The sequence below is a fragment of the Suricata suricatta genome, chromosome 12, assembly GCF_006229205.1.
Source record: "Suricata suricatta isolate VVHF042 chromosome 12, meerkat_22Aug2017_6uvM2_HiC, whole genome shotgun sequence".
NCBI lineage: Eukaryota > Metazoa > Chordata > Mammalia > Carnivora > Herpestidae > Suricata > Suricata suricatta.
In genome coordinates, this window is record NC_043711.1 from 101,625,127 (window position 1) to 101,634,666 (window position 9,540).

General features: G+C 52.0%; 1 long non-coding RNA gene across 2 annotated transcripts in view; it reads left to right on the plus strand.

The window, feature by feature from the left end:
* Positions 1-3,617, plus strand: part of LOC115274772 — a 10,336-nt gene extending 6,719 nt beyond the window's left edge. Inside the window, exons 2-4 of one of the 2 annotated variants that reach the window (XR_003901239.1) lie at positions 1,811-2,005; positions 2,727-2,860; positions 3,123-3,617. This is a non-coding gene — a long non-coding RNA (uncharacterized LOC115274772). Of the gene's footprint in view, positions 1-1,637; positions 2,006-2,726; positions 2,861-3,122 lie in introns of those variants that run through there. The other variant, XR_003901238.1, reaches the window with a different exon arrangement.
* The last annotated feature ends 5,923 nt before the right edge of the window (positions 3,618-9,540 follow it).

Here is a 9,540-nt window from a genome sequence, read left to right on the forward strand (position 1 = left end):
TTTCAAAGCCCCTTTCCAGCCCTCCGAGGACATAGGGATCTTTTCGTGATGAAAATCATGATGCTGTGACTCTCCGCGGAGGAAATCAAAGCTCTCCCACCACCGGGACCCTCCGCCAGCGAGAAGGGGCCTGAGGATCGGGTCAGACTCCGCTGGCCTCTCCATCAGGACTGGGGGAGAGGCGAGGGGGGACAGGCACCCACTGAGGGATCAGCGAGGTGCATCTGGCCACTGATCTGCCTGCTTGGTGTTCAGGTCTTCACCATTCCTTTGCCTTTTATTATAAGGCCCCAAAGTCCTTTTGGAACTAGGCAGGAGCTTAAAGATCACATATATAAAAATATGAAAAATAGCAATATGTCACTGGGACCGCAGGGCTGAGTGGCCCCACACCTGCTCTTCCCAGAAAGGCCCTTGTGGCCAACTCCTTTAGGGGGCCCTTTCTGCTCAAACAGGGGACTGAAGTCTGCAGGCCGGTCGAGGCCATGAGCACCGCGGGCCCGACACGTCCCCTCTGCTCGCCACTGACCCCGGCAGGAGCGTGACTCTGAAAGAACCAACGCAGGGCTGCGCGAGGGCATGAAGGAACTGTTTCCTTCCTCACGTGCCCGTTAGGATACGGGGCCTCCCAGGGAGCAGCCGGAGGCAGGGAAGCTAAACCGCCGCTGCGCTGAAGCCTCCTTTCTCGGGACCCCTGCGATCTGTCCCCCAACTCGGCCTGATGGCTCCTCCCCCCTGCCCATCCCCCACTCTGTTCCTCCCACCAGGACCCTCCTCGGGGCCCTTCGCACCTGTGGGATTCTCTTCTGGATTTCTCTCCCTTCCAGTAGTCCCCATTTCTTTCCCTCGCTCAAATGCCACTTCCTCTGAGCAGTCCTCCCTGATTGCTCAGATAAACCAACTGTACGACGACCAGGCTCTCCATGCACCTCCCTTGCCATGCCTTCCTTCACGGCACCTCTCCCCACCCGGCGTCACACTGCCCAGACTTGTTCATTTGTCATTGGGTCTCCCACGTAAAGGCGAGCTTTGTGAGGACAAGTCTGCCTCGCCCGCCACTAAACCTCAGCATTCAAACACATGACGGCTTCCGACGCATATCTGCTGCCTAAATTAATTCCCAGTTTAGAGCTGAAGCGGGGGAGACTGGAACAGGCGAAGAAACGACCCCAGAAGGCAAGTGTAGACGGTAACCCCGCCCTCTACCGCCCCCTACCTGCTGGGCTCAGATTCTCGCCAAGTCAAGAGACGGTGGCTGCCATGGCAGGTGCTGAGACCCCGCAAATGGACCCACGGGACACAGGACCCCCAGGGCATTGCTCACAGGATGACTTTTTAGAACTTTATTACATTTGGCAAGAGATAATTAACTGTGTCCTTCGTATCAAGTGGCGTTGGAGACAGCGTACCGCCGGCTTCCGCCAGGGTCCAGGCAGTGGCGCAAACCAAATTATTACTAAATATAAATATTTAATGAGGCTTGTCCTCCAGATCTCCCTTCTGTGTCCACAGTCATTAAATACAGTCTGGCAGCCAAAATTCAAATGGGGCTGAGGCTTCTGTGGGAGGAGGGAGATTTCAGTCCATTCAAGGTCCCAATTAGTCTTTTTTTTTACCCTTAATAGCGAATGCAGAAAGAAAGCAGATAGAAAGAGAGACTATGTCGACACTTCTAAGAAGTCCTATTGGATATTGTAGAGGCTTGAATGGTGTCCCCTCAAGATTCACACCCAGCCCGGACTGGAGAAGGTGACTTTATTTAGAAGTAAGGTCCTTGCGGATGTGGCTAATTAAGTTCATATTTGATTAGAATGGAACCTGAATCCACTGACTGAGGTCCTTGAAGAAAAGGAAAGGAGGCGGACAGAGACACACGTAGAGGAGGAGGCCACGTGACAACACAGGCAGAGAATGATGTGATGTGGCCACAAGCCAGGACCATCAGAAGCCACCAGAAGCTGGAAGGGACAAGGAACGGCCTCTCCCAGGGAGCCCGCAGAGGAAGGTGAGGCCTGTCACCCTGATGTGGGACATCCAGCCTCCAGAACCGTGAGAGAATACATTTCTGTTGTTTCGAGTCACCCAGCATGTGGTCATTTGTTCTAGAAGAGCCCCAGGGCACTCGTGCAGGCACTTGGGCACCTCCCCAAGGCCCCCTTGTGCTCTTTTCCTGAGCAGAGCCCCGGGGGGTGTGGGGGGAGGGTGGCAGGTGGCTTCCCCGAGGCTGCGCCCAGGCTGCCCCAGTCTCTCGTCCAGCCCTGAGGGGGCGCCCTGCCCTTGCTCAGCCTCAGACACTTGGCACCCCTTGCTGGGCTTCCAGACAACCCCCGTGCTCCCGCTCCTCACTCCCTCCACCCACGGCGGAGACTGCACCCAGGATGAGCCTCAGGTGTCCCCACCCCCATCGAGGGAGGTCAGCCCAGAGGCATTGATGGCTGGACCACCTGCTGAGGGAGAGGGAGAGGGGACAGGCACCAGGGCCGTGCTACTCACACTGTGATGAGCCCAGAACGCCCTGGGCACCCCATCCAACACAGGTGCTGATGCAGGAGGGCTGGGCCCAAGACTCTGTTTCTACCCAGCAGAAACAGCAGACCCAACTGGGGTCACTTGGAGCTCAACCAAGGCCACGGTGCACGACAGGCTTTGGAGGGGATGTTGAACTCCCACGGGGGTGGGGGTAAGTCCAGCCAACGTGACCTTGTTCTCAAATCCTTCTTGGGCAGCGTGGTGCAGAGCCGGCCCAGGCATTGGCCAAACCCTGGACTCTGGGCTAACCCAGGCCATCACCTCCTGCCCTGGTGGCCTTGAACATCGTGCTCAGACTCTGTGCTCACAGGCTCCTCGGCTGGGAAAGCAGGTCAGTAACTCCTCCCAAGCCCAGCTGAAATTCAATTCACCAAATTCACCCCAACCCAAAGAAGCAAAAGTGCTCAAACCAAGTAGTGGCCTCAAAGGGGACCTCCCCACGGAGACTGGAGCTTCCCTGGGACACGCTGCCGCAACCACCTGCTGGGTGCACCCCCTCCCCCAGCCCAGAGGCTGCTGGTGCCTCCTGACCAAGCGCCTCTCTCTAGAGACCTGAGTGCCCAGCAGCTCAAGCACCTCTTTTTCCCCCAAAGACAGGTCGTTACCACCTGAACGGGCGCAGACTGGGAGCTGGGGAAAGGCCGGGACCGCGCCCATCTCTCCCCATCCGTGGGCAGCGCCTGGCACGCAGGGTCCGCATCATTCGGAGCTGACAGAAAAGTCATGTCAGAGCCAAGCTCTGGAAATCGCAGATGTTAAAAAGACGGCAATCGTGGGGAGGTGCCACCCCAAACCCTCCAGCGCCCTCGGTGACCAGTGCTGAGCAGGGGGTGCGCAGGAGCTGGGCCGGGACGGGGCCGTTCACAAGGGCAACCCCCTCAAGAACTCCTGCGCCCTCCCCTTTCCTGCAGCGGCACTTTATCCCCTCTGCAGAAGGGATCGATCTCGATGTCAGTCAGAACGGAGCTCACCTCCGACTAACTCACACAACAGATTAGAGGCTGATCAGACGCTCGTTAACGCGGCACTTTGATAACAATATCACTTAGATCTCACACTGCTTAATTAGATTTCATTCATTGCCATCACTCGCCTCATTTGAACGGCTCGTTTATAATTTACGGTCTTTAGGCATCTGGTTGCTCATTTGTAAAGTGGGGGAAAACAATCACCAGGCAAAAGGAAAGCAAGAAGCAAACGGATCTGACTTCTCCTAAGGGCTGAGAGGCTGCGCTCAGGCTCCAAGCCCGGTCCTCCAGCTGCGGGAGGGCGTCCAGGGCACAGGCCCCGCCCATCAGCTTGTCTGACCCGGTTGGGCCCCCGCATTGGTTCCAAAATAGGCACGTGACCCAACTCCGACCAATGAGAGTGAGCCCTGGGATATTTGTGGCAACTACTGGGAAAGAGCCTCCACCGCCACTCCAGGCGGCGGACCGCACTCCGCACGCGCAGGAGGCGGGCTCCCAAAGTGGGTGGGTGCATGGCACCAGCGGCACCGGGAAGCCAGACAGGGAAATGGGGAGGACAGATTCCTGGCACCATTACTGAGCACCTGGATTCAGCCATGCCCGGACCACCCCTTGGCTATTTTAATTTTGTGAGTCAGAATGTTCCCCAATTTCCTTAGGCCTGTTTGAACTGAGTATCTTGCACCTGCAACAGGGAGACGCTCAGCTAATTATATGTCAGGGACAAGGCTCATGAGGAGAGTCTAGTCACCAAGGCTTCTAAAACCCCATTAGCCACTAATTTTCCAGCATTAAAAAATGTGAAAAGTGCTATCAAGATGCCACGTTGAATTCATGGGGAAGAGAATAATTATTTGGTGAGGCTTTCCCTGAGTTACCAGAATTTCATCATCACCCCCAAAACATAACGCGTTCCCTCACCCTCCCTTATTTTTTCTCTTTAGCACTTATGATCAAGTCCATCAAAATATTTCACGTTTACTTTATTATCATCTGTCTTTCCCCAGTAGACTGTCAGTGCCATGCATGGGGGGAATTTATTTTCTACGTTGTATTCACTGGTACAGAGTAGACATTCAGTAAATAGTTGTTCCATTTCAATATCGTATATTGAATATTGTTGTAGGAATTATACTCAGCTCCTAATAGGAGATAAAAAGCTATAGGAGGCGGGTGCAAGATGGCGCCTGGGCACCCTGCCCGAGCACATGGCGAGGTACGGCCCGCCGGCCTCTAGTGCTCCCGCCCCCCCGGCCAGATACCGCGATGAGTGAGCGACCAATGCGAGGCCATGGAATGGGTCAGCCCTGCCTCTGCCAGCCTATCATGAGCGGCTGCGCAGCCTGGGCGGCAGGTATATATGGGGGAGCAAGCAGCGGGGGGAAAAAAGAAGAAGAAAGAAAGAAGTGGACAATAAAACTCTCTGCAACGAATCTCAGTGTCATGCGTCTTTCCAACCGCTGGCGGTCTGGGCGGCGACAGAAGGCAAGTGGGATGGAAGTGTATTTCTCCTGCACATAAAAGAAATCCAGACCTAGACGGTCCACAGCTGCTGTGGCAACCACATATTGCTCTCTGAGACCCATGTGCTTTCTACCCTTGGATTCCTCTGTCCTCTGTGCATAGTTTATTTCTTCAAAGTCATCGCATGGCCCAAGATGGCTGCTGGTGCTCCAGCCATATCATCTGCATCCCATGTAGGAAAAAAGAAGAGACTGTCTTTATGTGCAATCCTAGAAGAGCAAACAAACACCTTCTATCTCATTGGCCACCTCTGGCTGCAATAAGGGGTTGGAAAATGTAGTCTTTCAGACAGGCACATTGCCACCCAAAATAAAATTTTAAAAGGATGGAGGTGGATCCTGGGTAGGAGAGTAGCAATCTCTGTGAGGGAAAACAACAACAGCTAGAAGCCATATAAACAAGTCAATGATAGCAGCGCCATACAATAAAAAACGATTCAACCGTTAACTATTTTTTTAAAAAACTCTTATTAATGAGGGCACCTGAGTGCCTCAGTTGGTTAAGTGACCGACTCTTGGTTTTGGCTCAGGTCATGATCTCGCAGCTCATGGGTTCAAGCCCCTCATCAGGCCCCCAGTGCAGAGCCTGCTTGGTGTTCTTTCTCTCCCTCTCTCTGCTTCTCCCCATGCTCCCTCTCTTTCACTCTAAAAATAAATATATAAGCTTTAAAATAAACATAAAAAATAATGTGAGAGGAGGTCTATGATACAATATCATATGCAAAAAAGGGGGGGATATAAAACTACCTAAAGACCTCCATATCGGTAACCACGCTTCCCAACGACACACTCATGCACACGTACACACACACACATACACACTTGCACACACACGCAACAAAGATGTCAAAGAAATACAGGATTTCCCTCTAATTAGATCAATTGCAGATGGTTTCTATTTTCCTTTTATGCTTTTCTTTTTTCTTTTTTCATATGCTTTCAATAAAGACGCTGCTTAATGGTGAAAAAGGAAAAGTCATTAAAATTTTAAGTAATGTGTAGATGTGAGTAGGACCCTCACTCCGGGTTTAGTCCCCCGGTTTAGCCATTTTGCTGTGAGGCAGAGCCTGGGGTCATGAAGAAGAGAAAGAGAAGGCGTAGAAATGTGGAAGGAGTGAGAAAGGGAGAGAAACAGAGAGAAGGGAGGGGCCGTGGCTTTGAGGAAGGAACATTCAGGAAGGCAGGGAGAGAAGGGAGGAGGGCAAGGGAAGGAGGGGAGAGAGGAGGGGAGCGGAGGGGGAAAGGGAGAAGAAAAAAGCTCCCCGGAATTCTGCAGTCTTTGCTGGGATGAGTTCCAGAAACAGCGCTGGAGTGTGCTTCCCCCACACACTCTCAAGACCCTGCGCCCCCTCCCCTCAAGTCCCAAGCAGGTCCTGGGGTGTTTTCTTTGATCACAGAAAGGAGCAGCAAATCCCCAGCCGGCCTGACCTGACTCCTTCCCTCTCCCCCGCTTGTCCCAGGCCCGAAACCTCTCTTGGCTCGTGTTTGGTGGTCCCCGGTTTCAAGGAGCCCCACAGCTGTTTCAACTCACCCCCACCCCCAGGCCACCCCCCGCTTGTGCTGGCACTGAGTAGGGGCTGGAGATGGGCCTCCTCTCCAGGCAGCTGTGCGCCCGAGAGGAGCTGGAAAACCAAACCGCTGTGGTTCCCCAGCCCTTCCGGACATCCTCCTGGGGCGGAGGCAGGCCCCGGAAGGTTCCTGGGAGATCCTGGCGCTCCGATGCTTATTCAGCAATCACAGGCTGTATCTTAGGTCTGAGTCCCCAAGACAAAGACGTGAGTTCCTATTTTTTGTCTTTTTAAAAGAAATTTAAATCCAAGTTAGTTAACATATAGTGTAGGGGCACCTGGGTGGCTCAGTAGGTTAGATGCTGCACTTTGGCTCAGGTCACGATCTCACAGTTGGTGGATTTGAGCCTCACGTCGGACTCTCTGCTGACAGCTCAGAGCCTGGAGCCTGCTTGTGTCTTCCTTTCTTTATACCTCCCTACTCACTCTTTCTAAAAAAATATGTGTGTGTGTGTGTGTGTGTGTGTGTATACACATAGTGTAATAATGATTTCAAGAATAGAATTTAGTGATTCATTGTTTACATATTACACCCAGTGCTCATCCCAACAAGTGGCGTCCTCAATGCCCGTCCCCGATCTGGCCCATCCCCACACCCCGCTCCAGTGACCCTGTTTCTATTCTGTATTTAAGAGTCTCTGTGGTTTGTCTCCATTTTTCTTACTTTTGCTTCCCTTGCCCTGTGTTCATGTTGTGTTTCTTAAATTCCACATCTGAGTGGGATCGCATGATATCTATCTTTCTCTGCTGACTTATTCCGTTTGGCATAATACACTCTGGTTCCATCCACATCGTTGCAAGGGGCAAGATTTCACTCCTTTTCATCACCGAGTAATAGTCCATTGTGTGTATGCATCTTCTTCATCCATTCGTCAGCCAACGGACATCTGGGCTCTTTCCACACTTTGGTTGTTGTCAGTAGTGTCGCTATCAGCACTGGGGTGCCTGTGCCCATTCCAGTCGGTGCTCCTGTGTCCTCTGGGACATGGAAGCTTCTCTCCAGATGCTCTCCCCTCCCCTGCCAGCACACCATCTCCAAATACAGGGGCCTCCAGACACATCCCTGAAACAGATCTTGAGATTTAAAGCACATTCTCAAAGCTCGTGTGTCAAAACACAGGTCTGCTGCCCCCAGAGAGTCACCAGCTCGGCACACAGGGTCCCAGCCACTCCCCAGCCTCCCCGCACAGAGCTGCCAATCCCCGGGACCTGGGCCGCGTGGGTCAGCAGCCACGAGGACCACGAGGTCCCTGCGCCCCTGCAGGGTGGACAGTGGGACCAGAGAGCTGAACTTTTCGATTTCATCTAACGTTAATAAACGTGAATGTTAACACTGAGCAGGACACTAGGTTTCTATCAGACTTTATTGTTTCGAGAACTACGGTATTCGTTTCCTATCACTGCCATGATAAATGACCAGAAAATGGAGAGCTTAAGGACGACACGGATGTCTTGCTCCTGGTTCTGGCCATCGGGAGGCCGGTGTGGGTCTCAGAAGGCTACCGTCGGGGTGTCCGCGGGCCGCGCTCCTCCTGGAGGCTCTGGGGCAGGGGGGGGGACCTGTTTCCTTACTTTTCCAGCTTCTAGAGACTTCTCCCGTTCTTGGTTCTGTCTCCCTCTGCGAAGGCGGCAGTGACAGATCACTCTAACGATTCTTCCGAGTCCTCACTCCCTCTGACCACTAACCACAAATGATGTTCTCCTTTTAGGGACCATTTTCATTTCTTTGGGCCCACCCTGAGCCCAGGACAGTCTCCCCATTTCAGGAGCCTTCAGCACATCTGTTACCCTAATCCCCTTCCGCCGTGTAAGGTGATCTGTTCGAGGGCTCCAGGGACTAGGACTGGATGTCTGTGGGGGCCGTTGTTCTGGCGGCCGCAGTGCGGTCTGCATTGACCTTTCCCTACCTTTCCCTCCCGTGAGACGCTGCTGTCGTCCTGGGCTGGGCTGGGCCACGGCCCTATTCCGAATACTCCACATAAATGCATGATGGGCTCGTTGGTATCAATGGATGGATTCAGTTGAGGTGATTATTTTTCTCCACAGTAACATAACCCTATAATGTCTTTATCTCAATATCTTATACACATAGCACAAATTACCATGACATGTAAGTACTCCACTTGTGCTGACAGCTCAGAGCCTGGAACCTGCTTCAGATTCTGTGTCTCCCCCTTGCTCTGCCCCTCTCCTGCTCACACTCTCCCTCTGTTTCTCTCTCTCTCTTAGAGATGAATAAACATTAAGAAACTTAAAAACCAGGAAAGAAAAGAAACTTCCTTCCAACAGTTAAAAAAAAGTCAACAAGAATCCAAGAGAAATAAAATTTCTAAAGAAAAAAATTTTAATGAACCTGAATATGATCTGAGCTTGCAACCTTGGCCAGCTACAAAAAGACCTGAATCCTGGCACATAAAAAGGAAACTATTTTTAGATGAAGAATTTATTTTTTTTAATGTTTTCTTTTTGAGAGAGAGAGAGCACACGTGAGCAGGGGAGGGCCAGAAACAGAAGGAGACACAGAATCCGAAGACAGGCTCTAGGCTCTGAGCTGTCAGCACAGAGCCTGATGCGGGGCTTGAACCCATGAACCGTGAGATCAGGACCTGAGCCAAAGTCAGACTCTTAACCGGTTGAGCCAGCCAGGTGTCTTGAGAAATTATTTTTTAATTATTATGCCAGTTAAAGTTTTTTGTTAGAATATGGGGAAATATTTGAAAAAATATTTTGTGCAGAAGATATGATCTTTAATTAAACCAGCAAACAGTTGACCATAGAATTCAAAACCTTCCTAAAAATATCAAAGATTGGAAGCCTCAGCTAATGTCATAAGGACAAGAAAAGGAAACAGGGGTGCCTGGGTGCCTCAGTCGGTTGAGCATCCGACTTCGGCTCAGGTCATGATCTCACAGCTTGTGAGTTCAAGCCCCGTGTCAGGCTCTATGCTGACAG